This window comes from Hippocampus zosterae, chromosome 11, assembly GCF_025434085.1.
Source record: "Hippocampus zosterae strain Florida chromosome 11, ASM2543408v3, whole genome shotgun sequence".
In the NCBI taxonomy this organism is placed as follows: domain Eukaryota; kingdom Metazoa; phylum Chordata; class Actinopteri; order Syngnathiformes; family Syngnathidae; genus Hippocampus; species Hippocampus zosterae.
In genome coordinates this window covers 18,705,831-18,725,459 of record NC_067461.1, presented here as the reverse complement: position 1 = coordinate 18,725,459, position 19,629 = coordinate 18,705,831, and the positions used below count along the sequence as shown (strand labels likewise).

Genomic DNA, 19,629 nt, shown 5'->3' with positions numbered 1-19,629 from the left:
TGCGGGGGCCCGCGACAACTTTCAGGCCCATGGAACAAACAGGCTGCTAATGTGGGCAGACAGGACAGACAATTAGAGGCACACAGACAAATGCACAGGGAGAGCGTGAGGGCTGCATTATGCTCTCTGGGAGTGCACACAGGCCACCAAAAGGACACATGGAAAGATAATTATGTGAAGAACAAAACACTAACTTCACCAGACGCTGCAAAGCCACCAGCGTTCTCCATATTCAGGCTGTTTTTGGCCATAATTTAAAAGAAAAGAACTCGCTTGCTCAACCAATATGCATAGACTAAAGGAAGCAATATTCTCCAAGTTTCTGCAGTTAAATCATGTTGGCTATATTGTTCCTGAATAGTCAATTGTCAAATTTTCAAATTGTATGTCTTCACATGACTTCATCTCAAATATACTGGATATCCAAACATGAAGGACAGATAAGTTTTCAATTGGAAGAAGCAATTACGTTATTTGTTAATTAAAGCTTCTTCCGTGCAAGTTAGTTGTCTATAGATAGGCAATGATTGGTTAGCACGTCGGCCTCACAATGCAGAGGTACTGGGTTCGATTCCAGCTCCGGGCTCCCTGCGTGGAGTTTGCATGTTCTCCCCGGGACTGCGTGGGTTTTCTCCGGGTACTCCGGTTTCCTCCCACATTCCAAAAACATGCATGGCAGGCTGATTGAACACTCTAAATTGTCCCTAGGTGTGAGTGTGAGCGCGGATAGTTGTTCGTCTTTGTGTGCCCTGCGATTGGCTGGCAACCGGTTCAGGGTGTCCCCCGCCTACTGCCCGAAGACGGCTGGGATAGGCTCCAGCACGCCCCTCGACCCTCGTGAGGATAAAGTGGTTCAGAGAATGGATGGATGAATGTAAATATGCAAATATGTTCATTTCCATTCATCAGATTTGTGGCACCAGTTACTTCTTGGGTGTGCCTTTCATTTTTGGGTCAAATCACCAAGTCTATTCCCCTGAGAGAGAAAAACCTATAAAAAGGGCCCATAACGTCTACTAGGTATTTAAAAGTGATGCATTCGATCATCGACCAGGCGACAAATATATTTATTTTAGAAAATGGGTGGATGGATCTTATGAGTCATATTTCTTCATAATGTCAATGACCTAAGTATAAATCTTTCATTCAGAATTGTTTTAAATACTTAAAAAACACTGAATGAATAATGACTGCAGAGATTAGAGTACTCAAGCATTTTATTGCTGTAAATTGTGACAATGCATGGATTGCTTTTTTGTCTGAACCATGTCAAGATTTCTTGACATAAATTTTTAGATCACACTGGTGAAGTCCGACTTAGTTACAGACTAAGAAAGGAAATTGAAGCCACAAAAGCCTATAAAGGGTCCAGTAAGCACAGCCTTGTCTGATGCTCAGTGCTATTTTGGTGTGAGTTTTTCACACACCCGCGCACACACTATGGTCATATGCGGCCTCTATATATTTGTTTCCCTGTATAACTCAGCTACGGCTGAGAAAAAGTACCGCTCCATCCAAGCGGTTATATATGGTAAGTGTATGTCTGCTTTTAACTGGAGTATCTGGTCTGAAATGAACAAAAGCGGGCCACATGGAGAGCTTTTTATCTGTTACTTGAAGGAACTAGCGGTATACTGTTTGTTTGAAATTTGGAGGTTCAACTCACTGTGTTCCCAACACTTGCACGACTTCCCCCTTACATGTTCATACCTATTGAAGAACATTCAGCCAATGGCTCAGAGTTGTACTCAAACACGTACACAGACACTCACACATACACGAAATGCTATTCACGGAGCCTTACAACTGACAGAATGCTGATTGATTTTTGAGGGTCAGAACAGAAACCGCAGACTATTAGCAGTCAATGAGCGGTGGAGTCTGTGCACAGGGCTTTTTACCTGACACATTTGATTAACAACGACACTGGGGACCAAACCCACGTGTGTGTCCCTTTGGATCTTATGCTCAATTCCAGAAAAAGTGGGAAGTCAGACTTATCCCACTCGGCTTGTTCTAGTTACGACCTCAAAGCATTCCGTCTAAAAGTAATTACCCCTTTATAGGGCAAGTGACTATTTTTGGTAATTTCCGCACACTTTGTAAATGGCTAACCCATTGGCCCTCAGTGAGGTGAAGAACCATGTAGTCCTCATTTAGCCATTCAGAAGTGGTCACCTAATATCACAGAACACATGACTGTGGCGTTCAACCAATCAGCAGAGACCTGGAGCACATCTAATTTTCTCTTTCCCTTGAAGTCCGAAAATGATGCGAAAGAAGCCTAGCCTTACGAAACATGGTAAGTTGATGAAACTCACACGTTACAGTTGAATAGTTGTGCTTTGGGCCGCACGGTGTTTGACTGGTTAGAAAGTCATCCTCACAGTGGAGAGGTGCAGGGTTCAATTCCGACTCTGGCCTTCCTGTGCAGAGTTTGCATGTTCTCCCCATGCCTGTGTGGGTTTTCTCCAGGTACTCCAGTTTCCTCCCACATTTCAAAAACAGGTGTGGCAGGTGAATGGAACACTCTAAATTGTCAATGTTTGCGTGTCAGCGTGGATGGTTTTTGGTCTCTGTGTGCCCTTCGACTGTGTGAAATTTTTTAGGTAATGTCTGCCCAGATGTTTTATGTCAATGTTGGGATGTGTGTTGTCGTCCCCACCCTGCCTGCCATTAGTGATGATGATAACGACTGGGTAAAGTCAGGGTAGATATTTTTTCTCCGACGTATGCCACTTGAACCTACCTCACAGTTTTCGTGGCATTCCAGTGCATTTTTCCAAGTCGAAGGTTGAAAAACTCTGACTTCCCACTTTCATGGAATGCAGCATTAGGTGTCTGGGAAGGGTCATTTTCTACTCTGGAATGATTTTTATTTTTCCTACTCTGTCTGCTTGGAAAATGACTGGGGCCAGTTCACCATTTCTGATTGCAAATGCTTAATGTGGGCAACACCACATTTAGCTGAAGCACAAATGGAATGTTTGTGATGTGAAACAGATCAATAGCTAAGTGGGGAGCAACATGAAGGTTGTGCTACTGCCAGACAAAACAGCAACTTGTTGTATTGAGATGTCATGATCACATCGTGCATGACGTCACACGTCTGCTACGAGCTCAATTTGAAAGTAAACTTTGTCTACTAAACTAATGATTGCATCTTGAATGTTGTTCTGTTTGCATAGTCCCAGCTCATTATTTTATTCCATTTTGATCCTAGAGGAGTAGTGGCCTTCTGTACCAATATTTATGTTCATATAATATACCTCTCACAGTATTGACAACTTCATCTTCATGGATGGAAAAACAACTTTGGAAAGACGTGGCTCGATCCTCTCCTTTATTTTAGTAGAGTGAGGGTTTAAATAAATGGTATCAAAGATGAAAGCAAACCTGCCTTTGACTGCTTGAAAATGCTTTTGACTCTCTGTCTGTGACAAAAAGCTATTGGCCGGGTTTCAGGACTGGCATCTTAACACCGGCAGATGCGCACTGCTCAGAGCCAGACTGGACTCTTCAGGCTCGCCACCTTTCACTCACTTTAATAGGAGGCAGTGTGATTGTCCAATGGCACTAGCAGTAGCCTTTTGGCGGGCAGCAGGCCTGGAAGAAGACAGAGCTGACAGTGGGGAAGCAGGGGGGGTTTACAAAATGAAAGGCTGACATCGTAAAGCACTGCCTAAACAAGGACACAGAAGGAAGGCAGAGAATCACCAAAACAAGTTACTCAGCCTTTCACACACATACACACCCATCAGCCTGCCAGCCCCCAACATTTACATTAGAAGAGGAAGGACACAGTGGGCCTGTGAAGGGATAGAAGGATGGGAGGAGAGGTTGGACACACTATTGGGAGGTTGTAAACACTGTAAGACAGTATCTCCATGGAAGCCTGCACACTGCTCTGTGGCATCTCACCCCCCGTCCGTGCACTGCCAGCTCCCTCTGCCTTTCCAAAGACAAGTGCCTCGACTGCCAGGCCCCAAATAGGCCCCTTGCCTCGCTCGCCAACCTTGCTGTCCAGGACAGCAGATGTGCACGGAGGAGTGAGTGAACTTGGATGAGTGAATCCTCTCGGCTTTATGGGCTATGGTCGTGAGGATTTGACAGACGATTCATGTGACCAAAGAATTCCCTTTGTTCAGTTGCTCTTCTGTAATTTTTTAGTATGTGAGGAGATAGTTAATTAAATTTCCTAAATAAGCTTGACACAGCACTTTCACTTTGTGCAATATGGACTCGGAGTAACAGCCGTGTTTGAATCAAGTCAGTTATATTTTCAGGATTCTACGGGTTTCTACGGGTCACAACAGTCAGAGTATTTTGTGTAAAAGGTTAGATACACTCACCATATGGGCAACACTTGTGTTGTGTTGCACGGTGTTGCCTTTTAAATAGCTCGTGTTGGTTCAGTTTCTGACCAGTGGTCCAACACGCTCATGTTGAAATGATCCCGTGCCAGTCCCAAGCCTGGATTGATACGGTAGTTCTGCCACAAAACTGAGGTGTACAGTTCATTTGAACCGTGTGGGGAAAAAAATACTTTTGATGGTTACCCAAATGGAAAAAGGCAAAAGAGCTGGAAGAAGTCATCATGTGATTATCTGTTGAACACGATACATAAGCAATAGGGAGCTGAGGGAATATGCGGTATTTTATCCATCCATTTTCTGTACCACTTATCTTTACTTGGGACACAGGTGTGCTGGAGTCTATCCCACTCAATAGTGGGATAGACAGACAAACAGCCATTTGCACTCACATTCAGACCAACGGACAATTTAGATCCGCTTTGCCGACCATGTTTTTGGAACATGGGAAAAACCAGAGTACACATAGGTACACAGTTCTCCCCTTGTAGGCACGGGGAGAACATTCAAACGCACAGGAAGGCCGGGGCCAGAATCGGACCCACGACCTCTGCACCGCGAGGCCGACATGCTAACCACTTACTGCTTTGCCAGAATATACATCTTCTCACAAATCAATCATTCCAGAATTTTACGCGACATGTGATTGTGGTGTGGCAGCACGGTGGTCGACTGGTTAGCACGTTGGCCTCACCGTGCAGAGGTGCAGAAAGAAAAGAGCACTTGCGAATCAGTAGTTACTTCACAATTTACAAGTTGGAATGTTTGGTCGGTAAAGTATCACTTCCTTGACTCCACTCCGAATGGACAATGTGAGGATGGAGACAGGTGTGTGTCAAATATGTCCAGGGCTGAAAGAGCATCCTTTGAGATCCCTATTGTTAAAACTCAGCAATCCAAACCAAGTCATTGATGTTGCACCAGAGGATTTACTTCATAATCTGTGGTGCTGTTCATCGAAAAGGTGATCATATCGTGGTTTGGACTCCAAATGCCACTACACATGCTTTTATGGATGTTGTGCTGTTCACTGCTGCACTGCTATGCGGGAACATTTTTTTTTTCAATCTGTTCACGTCTTGGTGAAATCGTGTTAATTAACTGATGGAGAAACTCATGGAACCTCGATTCAATCTAAAGTTAATTAAGTCAGAGCTGTGACCAGAGGGAAGGACATTTCTGTCCAAGCAGCCCCACTCCTGCAGTCGAATGGTGAGCAATCAATACTTTCAGGTAAATCAAAAGGTTCATGTTAATGCTGTAGTACTCAGTTACTCCTCAAAAAAGGCACTGAACAGGAGCATTTCTTGTATTGTGGTTTGACCCCCCATCTCTGTTGTTTCTTATCAGTTCTGATCTCAGTTGGCGGGAAAGGAACATGGGATTTAGTTGCCGGTAAATGTGGATGCCCTGTAAAACAGATTCCCATTCAGCGGCTTTGTGTAAAGGCCTTTCATTGGAAATCTGTTCATTAGTCCTCTCACCTCCTGTACAGTAAATGCCACTTTAGTAGTAGGATATAATACGCAGAGGGAGCAGAATAAAGGGAACAAGAGTAAAAGGGTAGTTTGGGTGGAAAAAATGGCCTTCGGGCATTATGGGGAGCACAAGAAGAGAGAGCAAGAGAAGATTGAATGCTCGTAGAGGGCTAAAGAATAGCTCCGAGAAGGAGAAAGCATTTAAAGTGCTGGAGCATTTAAAGTGGCTGCCAGGTACTGAGGAATTTGCGGTCGATTTGTCCTTGTTTGTTGCCGCTTCCCAATAAAAGGGACTTGAAGGGGCTGGACTGGGCTGGGAGCAAGCAACAGATTGCAGATGGCCCTTTTGGAGAGGGCTCCTTGTGCAAAAGGAGGTTCCCCTTTCTGAGTCTCGAACCACCCTTCAGAGAAAAGAGCCCTCTCTACTGTAAAGGACATTGTGGAGCTTGTCAATGGCGCTCGGTCGGAGCTCATAGAAAATACAAGGAGGCCCAGTGTTCAGCACCCGAGCTCCTTCTATAAAGGCCCGAACTGTAATGGGGGCCCCAGGGGCTCTGCGGGGAGTTTAGAGGGCAATGTTTCAATGGAGCCCAAACCCTTTTAACTCCGACATTGTGAGCCTCTCTCTCACTCATTCCTGGAGATTGGGAGAGGGAAATTCCTGTGCAGATCAAACAGAACGTCTTCATTTCCAGATGAACTTAAGACACAGTTTGAGACATCGAGGAGGCAATTTTAGAGGAGAATGGCAGGGGTTGCAACAGTATGCCTGTGTGTGTGCCTCGTTTATGATTGGTCGGCAATGTGCCCATCGCAGGTGAGATTAAAGCCAATCATTGCTTATTAAAGCAGCTGTCAATCAGCGCAGTGGACCTCTGGATTCAGGTCAACTTCCAGCTGTGTGTATACTCTGTGTGCTGATTCTGCATGACGATGTTAGATAAGGTCAGTCAAGTGTTGTTTGATTCCGCTTTTTCCGTGAAATCATTATTCAAAAGTATAATTAACCTTTTCAGAAGAGTATCATCACTCGTGGCAACTGAATAGACGCACAAACACAAAAAGCGAGCTTTGCAGACATTCAGGACTTGGTTCCCCACATCTTCAAAAGACAAACTTTACACAGACACCATGACCGCTGCAGAAGGCTGTAGAAAATGCCGCCAATAAACAAAGTGCCGTCCAGTAGAGCGGCTGGAGGTTATCCCCCAAACCGCAACCTGCACTCTGCGAGCGAATTGCGAGGGACTTAGTTTGAAAAGAAAATACTGTACATGTATGATTATATACGTTTACAGTTTTTTAAAAACTTCTTAATTAGGACCATATTATCATGCAGGCATTGCGAGACAAAGCAATGACTGCCAATATTCAACCACTGTGATGTCTTTAGGAAGCTGACATTTTATTTCATTGCAAAGTTTTAACATACAACTTCATAAAGACATAAAATGCAGTGCTTTTAATTGTCTTCAACTATCCTCACACAATGAACAAACAGGAAAGCTGTGTTTGTGTGTGTGTGTTTGTGTGAGTGTGTGTGTCCCCATAGAGGTGAGAGAGTGTGTGCGTGTGTTTGTTACAAATAGATGAGAGAGCAACCTCTCACCGCTGAGTTCCTCCAATTGTTAGTTAGGCAGGAAAGGGATGGTCCAAATGCATACGGGATAAAAAAAAAAAGACAAAAAGTTCTGAAGATAGAAGAAGAGGGACGGGGGATAAGGCAGGTGACCCCAAGGAGAAAGTAGTGCAAAGGTGAGGGTCATGACACATCACACAGCACTGTGAACAATAACAGCACTCAGCAGTGTGTGTGTGTGCGTGTGTGTGTGTGTGTGTGTGCGCGAGCGCATTTGTGAGTCTGACTGTGTGTCAGGGAATAAAGAGAGAGAGAGAGAGAGAGAGAGAGAGAGAGGCAATGCATGCATCGCGTGGGTGCGTGTGTCCACTCGTGCTCTGGGTCGAGAGTTCCCATGATGACGCACACTTCACTTGCTCCTGCAAAACGCGTGTACAGCAAGCTTGAGAGAAGTCTTTCAATGTCTTATTCACTATCACTGACTGACCTTCCATCATTTGTTTAAAGGCATAGTATTACTTTTGTTTTTTTGTTTAGTTTTTTTTATTTCTTTTTTTTAAACAAATCCTCCCTGCTACTGCAATACTTGACATTTCTTTTAGTTTCACTTATTAAAGTTATTTATTGTTATCATTCTTTTTTCTTCTTTTTTTTAATGGGAGACCGATTACACTTGAGATTAAGGCGATTACAAACAGACGTGGACACTAAGGTTGCCACATAATCAACTATATCCTCATAAGCATCAATAATGTAGATTTACACAGACCTATCACGACATTGTAAAATAACATTTATATATGATATGGGGCGGCCCGGTAGTCCAGTGGTTAGTACGTCGGCTTCGCAGTGCAGAGGTACCGGGTTCGATTCCAGCTCTGGCCTCCCTGTGTGGAGTTTGCATGTTCTCCCCGTGCCTGCGTGGGTTTTCTCCGGGCGCTCCGGTTTCCTCCCACATTCCAAAAACATGCGTGGCAGGCTGATTGAACACTCTAAATTGTCCCTAGGTGTGAGTGTGAGTGCGAATGGTTGTTCGTTTCTGTGTGCCCTGCGATTGGCTGGCAACCGATTCAGGGTGTCCCCCGCCTACTGCCCGAAGACAGCTGGGATAGGCTCCAGCACCCCCCGCGACCCTAGTGAGGATCAAGCGGCTCGGAAAATGAATGAATGAATGAATATATGATATGTAATATATTGATATTAATCCTTTCAGGGACAGTGGTTACTACAGTGGACAGCTTATCATATTATCAGGTTGCAGGGTGCATGAAAGGGTTCATTAAATGAAGCCCATTTAAAATAGTATCAAATATTTTGCCTTGATGAGTATAATAATGGGCGGCACGGTGGTTGAATGGTTAGCGAGTCGGCCAGCATAGGTGCAGTGTTGGATTCCCGTTCCGGTCTTCCTGTGTGGAGTGTGAATGTTCTCCCCGGGCCTGTGTGGGGGTTTTTCCGTGTACTCCGGTTTCCTCCCACATTCCATAGACATGCAAGGCCAGGTTCATGGAATACTGTACTATAAATTGTACCGAGGTGTGATTGTGAGTGTGCATGGTTGTTCGTCTATGTGTGCCCTGCGAGTGACTGGCAACAAGTTCAGGGTGTCCCCCACCTACTGCCAGAAGACAGCTGGGATAGACTCCGGCATGCCCCGCGACCCTTGTGAGGATCAAGCGAATCAGAAAATGGATGGATGGAGTATAATAACACTCGCTTTTGACTGATGCTATCGGACCCTGACAAATTTGATTGAATAGTAAGCAATGATGGTTCAAAATCAAGATGTTATCTCTGGTCTACGTGTGGGTCAACACAATGGGCCGTATTTTCGTGCCAAGATTAAGTCTGGCGCACAGATGTGCAAGGGGCGTAGTGAGGCAAAGTTTGGGCCATTTTGTAGACTGACGCAGCTTGGCGCAGTTAGACAGAGGCTGTCTGCACCATTCAGGCATCAACACAGACGATTCCAACCATGTCCAATCAATCAAGTGGTTTCTTTCTATCCCTTTAAATGTGCCGTACCTGACTTGCATCGAAAGTCTAGAAATGTGGCGGAAGGTAGAGGAAAACCCCAAGTTCAGCAAGGAGACTGATTTGCTCTTTCAGAAGGTCAAAGCAGACAAAGTCTGAATTGAAAGAACTTCAAGGAGATTACGTTAAATTGCCCAGAGGAACGCACATCTATTCTTGAATGATTCCTGTTAGGGTACACAAAGAACCAGTGCCCAATGTAGGAAACGGTTGAATGTCTGCGCCCACCACCATTTAAAACTGTCCTTGTGACCGGCGTAAAGTGTTTGTTCACGCTTTATTTAATGTATTTTGTTTATTGGCTTCACTTGTGACATAAAAACATATCATTTGGGATTTTCTAAAGTTACTTCACAGTTGATCCTTTATGTCGTCAGAGGATGCTCGTTGTTAAAGGACAGCTATAAAAAGGACAGATAAACAAGTTTTAATGTCCAACAAAATTCCTCATGACTCAAGACCACTACGTCACTCTAAAGATGAAGGAACACAAAACAACGATTGTGTCTCTAGGATATAGACAAGAGTGGTTTCTACCAGCAAAACAAGTTGAGGAAAGAGAGATTGAGTCAGTGGGATGTATCACTTGCACTTTGATTAGCCTCCAAAGGCAGTCTATCTCAGGACGTGCCAGAATAAACCTCTCTAAACTCTTTTGATAATACTTCAGGCATTGGCACTGGAAAAACGGAACTTTTTAGTTTTGACATCATCATCGCAACACATTCAACCAAACAAACATTGCTCCTTGATTAGAAAACACACACAATGTGCACACAAACAGGCTGACTTCTGCTGCTTGTCCATTCAGTAGATGATGTTGACGTGATTGCTTGTGTGTTGTTGTGGTTGCCTACGCGTTGCCGTGGCGATGCTGAATGCTAACAAGTTCAGGCTGCCTCTCCGAACAAGCATTTCATTAGGCTTGCAGACCTCGTTCTCGCTGGCCTGCGCTGCAGAATCATGACATATGAAGCTGTGAGTCAGCGATTACAAAAGGAATACACAGAGATAATAAATGTTAATGTAAATGTTGCGATTTAGACCCAGTGCCAAACAGCTCATCCAGTTTCCTGGACGGTCTTTTTCAGTAAGCGTGAATAATGCCCGACTCATGTTTTTATGTTGATATTTTTAGGAACTCAGGTTTGAATGTAAGTCTTTGCAGTCGACACAAAAGGAAACTTAGAATTGAGTCAATTGGTTATCTTTCATAAAAGGAATGTTGCTCCTTTCAAACAGAATGCTTTAATTGCGTTTATTTGAATGGATCAAATATGTCATTGCTACCATGAGGGATATTTGGATTTGTTCTTGCTAGAATAAGGGAAACGAGACGAACGATCTTTCAAATATAATTGTACTGCAAATAGCTGTTAGAACGTCTTAATCTGCCTCACAGATCTCACGTTGCGGGTTCATATTCGGTCCCTTCCGGTGTAGAGTTTGCATGTTCTCCCCATGTGCGTGTGCTTTCTCCAGGTACTGCAGTTTCCTACTACATTGAAAAAAAAACAACCATGTGAGATTCATTGAAGAGTTTTTGATTGAAGATTTTTTTCATAGGTGTGAAGGTTGTTTGTCTGTGCCCTGTGTTTGGTTTGTGTCTCAAAACACTTTTGCGCCTTTAAAGGAAGCTTAATATTTGATGCCGGTGTATTTCATAACAGACACAATATATATGTAAAACTAATACTTTGTCCGCCATAGAGGTTGGACGACCCTCAGCGGAGTGGTCACCAGACATGCCATTTTTACTTCCCACATACTGTCGTAATGTCTTGGAGCAAGGCACCTTAACCCCAACTACCCCAGAGCATCACACAGCAGCAACACCCCCAACATTCTTGACATCTCTCCTCATAGTGCAGGAAAAATTTCACCCTTTGGCACAATTGAAGGCTTCCAAACAGCTTAAATGCGGCTGTCATTAGATGACAAATGATAGGAGGACAATAGCAATACATAAGCCCCTCTCCACACAGACCCAATTGTCAGTGCATTATCAGGGTTTGAGTCACAGCCTAAACAAAAGCCAAAGCACAACAATAGGAGACCTTGAGACAGGTTCAACCATAACACATGCTACACTGTAATCACCTGGAATCACCTATGCATAAAAGGCCCTGTTCCTGGAACATGATTCTTCTGGGCGAGGATATATGAATATGTGGGTCAAAGGTACCTTGTGTGTGTGTGTGTGTGTGTGTGTGTGTGTGTGTGTGTGTGTGTGTGTGTGTGTGTGTGTGTGTGTGTGTGTGTGTGTGTGTGTGTGCGTGCGTGTGTGTGAGACTGAAAGAAAAAGAGAGATGTATTTGGGGGCTTGGGGTTTTCACCAGCCGGCACTTACCTGCAGGGAGGTGGCACAACATGTGGGTCACATCTGACAGCTTCTAATCCCCAGTGATGTAGCCCTGTTTGTTCAGCCAGCAGATTCTCACCACCACATTACATAAGTGCCAAATGGAGGCCGGGGAAAGGCAAACACTGGCGAGGACAAATCAAGGCAAAGATGAGTAGGGAAAGAGAGAGAGAGAGAGATTGGTTTGTGCTTGTCAAATGTATTTCCAAAGTTATTCAATTAGGAAGGAATGTCTTGGCATTTAAAATCTGTATGTGTGTGTGTGTGTGTGTGTGTGTGTGTGTGTGTGTGTGTGTGTGTGTGTGTGTGTGTGTGTGTGTGTGTGTGTTTGGTCATGATTCACAAAAGCAGCAATCTACCGTTGATGATTAAGAGTTGAATTTAGAGCAGTTGGGCATCTGGTGATTGAGCTCATGTTGCGAAATCAATCAAAAATGACAAATTCAGACCAGATCCAGTTAAGACCACTTTCCGGTTCTTGGGTCTCCATCACATAGTCCCTCTAGTACCTGTCCCTTGTGGCATTTGGAATACAATACACATCACAGAAGACAAAAAAATGCAGAAAGCCAAGAAATTAAAATACACTGATTAAAAGTGTTGTCGCTCAAAGAGTTTAATGAATGACTTTTATGTGGGCGACGTGGGCGGACTGAATGAACGTTGCCTGATGAACGTTTGTGAATGCACTCTTATTCTGGCGCCAGTGAACAGTATTTGAACAACAGTTCATTTTTGTTCAAGGGTGCCGAGTCAATGCATAAATCTCCATAGCAACACCTCCGGGGAAGTGTTTCACCTCAGATCTTGTCCGGGCCGGTCATTGCGAATCCAAACAGCAAGAGCATCAGATTCAATGTACTTAAAAAAATTTTAAAAATTACATGCAACTTCTGAGGTGTACTGCCTCACAGGTTATGAACCTCACCACATGTCACTGATTCAGTTACTGGTTCCATCCATAATTTGTCAAAAAATAGCTACAAATGTTGAGGATTGTTTTCCAAAGTAAAAGTCGATGTTTGCAAATGTCTTCTTTTGATTAAACACAAAGAGAACAAGTCTGCTTTCATGGAGAATGACAGAAATCTAAGTAAATTCACTGATAGAGTCTGAAATACCGAGGATTTGAACAATTTAAATTCAACAAGTTCTCTAAATAATTCATCGATTCAAAATAGTTGGCTATTTGAAAATCTTACTAGGCCTCATTTTAAAAAAAAGGTTAACAAATCTTGGGTATGCTCTATTAAATAGGAAATTCAAAAAATAGGTACTGTACATCTAAACAGTCAGTGCTAAGACCTCTATTTAAATTGCTCTTTCGTTCTAGGGCAGAGTTACGTGAGTGCGCACGCACATGGTTTGGTAACTCCGTCAATTAATGAGGTCGGTGAACAAAAGCGGTGCCTTGTTGCCCCCTCCAGGGGCAAAACGATTGACAGAAATGGCCATGTCTGAACTGAAATAGGCTCACACACACGCACGCACACACACACACACACGCAAACACACACACGCGCACGCACACGCACACACGCACACACACACGCACACACACACACGCACACACACACACACACACACGCAAACACACACACGCACACGCACACGCACACACGCACACACACACGCACACACACACACGCACACACACACACACACACTTTTTTTTTTAAGTTCACCTGCAGATTGTCAGTGTAGAGAGAGTACATGTCAAGCAATGACTGAGTGTTCATATGACACAGAATATGGCACATAAATTGCACTTTGTAGCAAGCGTTTTCTCATTTTGGGGGCTGGAGAAATGCCCTCAGTTCATTGGGAAATGGAAATAGTAACACCTATTTAGGATCCGCAATTTTCATTGTTTGCGCTTAGGATTGATGATTTTTGGGCGGTTGAATGAAGCTGTGTGATTCAATTCCTACTCTCCACAGTGCAGTTTATAACAGTGAAGTCTTATCTGGCTTGCTTTTCTCCAAAGGTTTGAAGGTGGTATGTCCATATCTGGGGCAGCTACAGTATGTAAATAGAGTGGTACACCAGTGCATTACAGTGCAATGCACAGGGAGGACCATGAAATAGATTGGAGGAAAAAAAAATATATATATATATGCTCTGTCGACTTGGCATGCAGGTATTTCTCACAAGAAATGTATGAACCTTGTTGAACCCTTTCATGCACCCTGCAACCTGATAACATGATAAGCTGTCCACTGAAGTAACCGCTGTCCCTGAAAGGGTTAAGAGATTCCTGTTGTAACGTTCTAAAAATTCTGCAGTGTCGAGTTCCATCCATTAGGGACGGGGTGTGATGGAATGGCCGGGTGTCAAAACCTATACGATATGAACCAATTGAGAGAGACATGAACCTTATCTTGAACCTGCACTGCTTGTTGGGAAACCAACAAAAAAAATTGCAACCGTGACTTCCCTTTGCAGCAAATGGAATCACTGACACGGCAATAAGAGAGAAGAGACAGCACAAAACCTACTGGAAGGAGAAGAGTGACTCAGTGCATGATGGGGGACATTCTGACAGGTAGTCCTCGGCAACATAACTGAGGGATAGATCAAGACAAGTCGAGGCCAGCCTTAACTGTCAACCTTTATCAGCTGTATCAGTCATAAAATCCTTCTGGACTGAACTTGTTCGATGGAAACAGGAGAAGGGCTGGATAACGGAAAGCTCTAACTCCCATTTTCCATTTTGAATTTCTGGCAACCAAAAGAAGCGATTCAGACATTTCTTGGTTTCAAAGCGTTCATTGAGAATTGCCAATGCCGGAAAGTCTTTGTGCTCTCTCAAACAATTGATGGTCTATGGCACTGTGCAAAACTTGTTCATCTTTTGACTCAGAGTAATAAAAAGAGTCAATTATAGAATAATTACAGTTATTGGGAATAGACGCAATTGAGAAACCATTTTCCACATAAACACGCAGCGAGGTGGTGCATGGCCAAGGAAGGAATGATGATGCAGATGAAGGAATGTATATTCAATGCATGAGTCAGGATGACATCAATGGAAACATTTTCGCTCTGAAATTGTCACGGCACAGCCCACCTGTTCATACAATAAAGTACCTTATGAATTAACAAACAGATGGACAAACAAATACCAAGGCGATACTCCAGGAATTTTCTTTTGGCTTTGCATAACAGTTTGGCCTTGGCACAGGACTACATACCACTGACTAACATTATAGTGATCCAGTATGGAATTGTTACAGCATTGCAGACAAAGCCGTAAAAGTTGGTCGAAACCTGCCACGGTCCTGTAAATTGGCATTTGCGTTACAGAGCTAGTGACATGTACTTTCTGACATTAAAGCACAAGGCAGAAGGATCTGGAAATTAAACGAGTTAAAGAATGTGAACACATTTCCACACATCCAGCGCGGTCCATAATTTGTACTGACAAGACATTAGTCTAACAACACAATGATGGCGTTCAGTCATACTTTTGAATGTGCCGTCACATATTTCTCGCCTGTGAAAAAAGATGTGGTGTACTTGCTGAGAGCTGGAACCAACAAGTTAGACAGCAGAGAAGACAACAGCAATTTTATTAGGTGATGAAACGTAGCACACCACGCAGTACATGTACCAGCGTGTATGGATTAGCTTTCACTTGTGCTATTCTATTTGCACCTACTGCTTCAGTTTGATCGCTATACGTGTGTTTGTCTTTGGCATGGCGTCACACAGCCTGAAATTAGTGAGAGCCTTTGAACTGTACCACTGGCACTGTCAAAGAGGGGACGCTCAATTTCAACCTACATCAGAAAAGGTGTCAGTTTATTTATACGTGAATTCTACTCCCCGTTCCTTTTCAAGAAAATTATCTGTGACCCTGTCATACCAACAAGGCGTCTTTTCCAGGATCTTGACTGTGGTGATATAAGTTAGTCTGTGAACACAAGAAACTACAATAAAACACACCAGAAATAAAAGATGAATCTGTCGCTAGTTGTTTTCAACAAAGAGAGCGTCGCTAAAATGATTAGAAGAAATAGAAGAATGAGAATTGAAAAAGTGCTCCCACGGATGCTGTCACCAAAAGATCGGTGATCGGCTCATTTCTCGGTCAATCAAAAAGAGATTCAGCCTCAGACAGATCATCCAATCATCATGCAGAAAAGCTGAGCGTCCGGGCCATTCTATAAACGGCCACTGTCCATAGACACCCAGCAACGCTGAGCGTCCGATGGGCGTAACAAAACCAGCATTTATCCAATGACTCGTCTCGTTTCAATGCATTGGGACTACTCATGCCCAGCGTCCACGTTGTAGATGCTCACCATCCACACAGTTTAAAGCTCAGTGAAACTGCGGGAATGAATGAGAAGAAAGTCGTGCCGTAACCATTCGTAAAAAGTTGTGATTCAGAACAGAAGTTGAGCGCCTTGTAGCGCATATTTAGTCAATCACATGTACACACAATTGTATGTACACTCATATGTTTGATCACTTATTTTTTGACATTTTAGGGGAAGCTGAGATTCCCTTGCAGTCTGTACCCACATGCCAATAACCGTCATTGAAGCTGCCTGTCAGAACGCATGAGATGGAGAACAGAGGCTCATAATTCCATGAAAGAAAAATAACCGGTGACAAAAACCAACGCTCGTTTTGATCTGCCAGCCCCCGGGCGAAAGGTTAATTACAGAGGCAAAAGCTTGAGTACACTTGGTGCTCAGGGAAATGAGTGCAGTGAATCAACTGACTGACACGAGCCATGTCTGACATTCAAGTCATAGATGAGATAGACAAGACGTATGTATGGGTCTTTGCTGCATAATTGAAAAGGTACGAAATCCAATTATCGGGGACATGGGCCGAAAAAGGATACTTACCTTCCAATAGAAAATATGAAAATGTATTCAATGACACAATTTTTTTTTTCCAAGATGGCGCCCGAGTAGGCAGCCTTCGGCAAGTGCTCTTCAAGAGCCTTGCTTTTTTGTTCTTTTTTGCTGTTTTTGTCTTTTGTTTTGTCACATGTTGTTTGTTGTTTCATTGTGTGGACCGGATATGGACTGTTTTCAGCGCTTTTTGGCCACAACATTCGTCAAAGGAGAAGTATCTGTGCTTGGTGGTTGCGCCTTCTCGGCAGCACGCCTGTACCAGCACAGATTTTGATTGGGAGGAATGTCGGCGCCATTGACTGTCGGTGCTGGACAGACCTGGCACGCTTGTGTTTTTTGCGCCTGTAATGGGCAGCACTTTTCACAACCCCGATTTGTTCAGTGGCTATGTCAGCGCTGTTGGACATTTGGCGTTGGTGCGGCTGGATGGATGGCCGCTGAAGTTGAGGATGAGGAGAGAGGAGCGTTGGCGAAGAGCGCCGATGCGTATTTGGAACCGTGAGTCGCCGCTTGGAATTGAAAATGGATTTCCATGGGACAGGAGAAGTGAACCAATCTCTTTTTTCGTCAATGGATGCTAAAGCTTCTTGTTGACTTAGCTTGTCGCCGACGTGTGCACATTTTGAGCATGACGTCTCTGATCCACTGGTTAAAGGACACTTTGATTCTCTCCTCTTTCATCTCAAACTGCTTCAAACAACAAAGCGTGTGACGGAAAAGTGGTTAGGACTGCACGACTGTCCGTGTTTTATGTTATGTGTTGTGATTATTATTTTACTTTATGTTACCTGTTTTGTAAAGCGCTTTGTTACAGCTGCCGCTGTTGTGAAAGCGCTATATAAATCAGCATGTATTGTATTGTATTGTATTGTAATTTTGTGAAACATAGCACAGTGGATTATGCTCTGCGATTGGATGGCAACCAGTTCAACCTGCCTTCTTAAGCGGATCAACAAATGGATGGATGATTAGTCAGGAAGAGGTAGAGTTATACAACCCTTCTCAGGCAGGTGAAGTTTCCAAAAGACTTAATATATTGGCTATAAAGCTATTGTCAACACTTAAGATTGGTTACTAATTTATGAAAAATTACAGACCACGTGGGAACAGACTACTAGTATCAATTTGTGAAAAAAAACAACAAACTTGACCATAATTGGACATCAGAACTTTTGCCCTACAGTGATATGTAACAGGCACTGTAGTATGCATACTGCAGACCATAAACTGGTCATATTTTATTCTCAATAATATACCGCATATATCACATGAATATTTGCAAGTAAATATAATGATACGAAATCAAACATTTTGTAAATGTCCCCATTGTGGAAGGAATGAACTTGCTGGAGCAACACTTTATACTTAGTTTAGTGAAGAATTTTTTTTGTACATAATGTACATTTAAGACATTACAGTCCTCATATTGCTATATTAATCTTGCTAATTATGCTAACAATTGACTAAAAATTGTGATATAATCTGTCACATGATGCCTTTGTGAAGTTTAAAAAAAATATGTACTTTAAGATAATGTCCTCTGATTCTGCAACTTTAAACTCTCAGCTAAGTTGAATATTTTTTCCCCCACTCCAGGGGTGATATTTGGAGGTGTTGAAAATAACAGCAATATGTTTGTTTCCCAGGCAAGTGCAACGTGAGTATGAAATGCAGGTCAGATGAGTCATTTCCTCATCTCTGACGCTGCTGTCCTTTTTTTTCACACTCAAATGGAAAAATACACCGGGCAGTGTGCATGCGTGTTGTGCAGGTGTGTGTGTGTGTGTGTGTGTGTGTGTGTGTGTGTGTAAGAGAGAGAGCACAAAGCCTTGTTGAAAGTCCCAAGAGCATGCAAGAGTGCACATGCATGAATATATACACATGCACATACACATGCTCACAATTTTTTCATTCTTCAGATATATCTCACTTGGTTTCACTCACACACACACACACACACACACGCACACACATAGTATCGCTTGTCACTTCAGAGACTATACGATAGCCTACACATGAGTCAGAGCTACGTTTAGAAATGACATCTCTCTCAGATCCAGCACTCGACAATGTGCCAACATGACAAATATTATATCAGATTATGAATGACGGCGGAAAGGCATGTCTGTGTGCTGCTGTATGAAAGTCGTTAACTACCCGGAGTTCTCCTTTTGAAAGAAGGTCAGAGGAGGGAGGATGAATGATGAACAGTTAGCATTGGCAAAGTAATATAGCCATCAATTGGCCAGAGATGTCGCTAAACCGCGGCTCAGAGATGCTCGAGCCCCATTAGAAATCTGTGTCGTCCCAGTTCAGGCCCTCCAGCATTTAATTGATGTTCTAAAATACCAGTACAGTGGGACCTCGAGTTATGAATGTTTTTTTAACATACAATTCAAGTTATGTACAAAACTTTCCATTTCTGATCCGCTTATCCTCACAAGGGTCGAGGGATGTGCAGGAGCCTATCCCAGCTGTCTTTGGGCAGTCAGCAGGGTACACCCTGAACTGCCAGCCAATCGGAGGGAACACACAGACAAACAACCATTCACACTCACCGCCACGTACCGCCACGTACAAAATTTCCATCGAAAAATGACCTCAGTTTACGTACTATTTTTGACAGACAAACGGTCGTGGCATGGATGAGCGGCTGGATTTACGTTGTAATTCTTCTCACGCTGCATAACCATCAGTGGCAATGTGCATAACGCATTGCTGCAATCGGAAAACTAGTGATTCACACAAGCACATCAGCGATATCTACGAATATAGTGCCTCTATTCCAGTGATCAATATTCCACAGCAACAGACACTTTTAAGCGCTCCGGGACTTTTTGTATAATTGCACACTTAAAGTTATACTACAATTAACGCTACTGGTCACTTTAAAAATGGTGCAACAATTATCTGCGCCAACTGCACAACC

General features: G+C 43.3%; 1 protein-coding gene and 2 long non-coding RNA genes across 3 annotated transcripts in view; 1 reads left to right on the top strand and 2 right to left on the bottom strand.

The window, feature by feature from the left end:
• LOC127610703 (tumor-associated calcium signal transducer 2-like) overlaps nucleotides 1-19,629 on the bottom strand; it is a 248,813-nt gene that overhangs the window by 67,393 nt on the left and 161,791 nt on the right. The gene's annotated exons all lie outside the window — the stretch shown is intronic.
• Nucleotides 1-19,629, top strand: part of LOC127610756 (uncharacterized) — a 95,402-nt gene that overhangs the window by 39,533 nt on the left and 36,240 nt on the right. The window lies entirely within an intron of this gene.
• On the bottom strand, nucleotides 10,012-12,424 carry LOC127610735 (uncharacterized). The gene is made up of 3 exons (XR_007965005.1): nucleotides 11,815-12,424; nucleotides 10,865-10,962; nucleotides 10,012-10,417 (listed from the first exon to the last, which is right to left on the bottom strand). It is a non-coding gene; the product is annotated as an uncharacterized LOC127610735 (long non-coding RNA).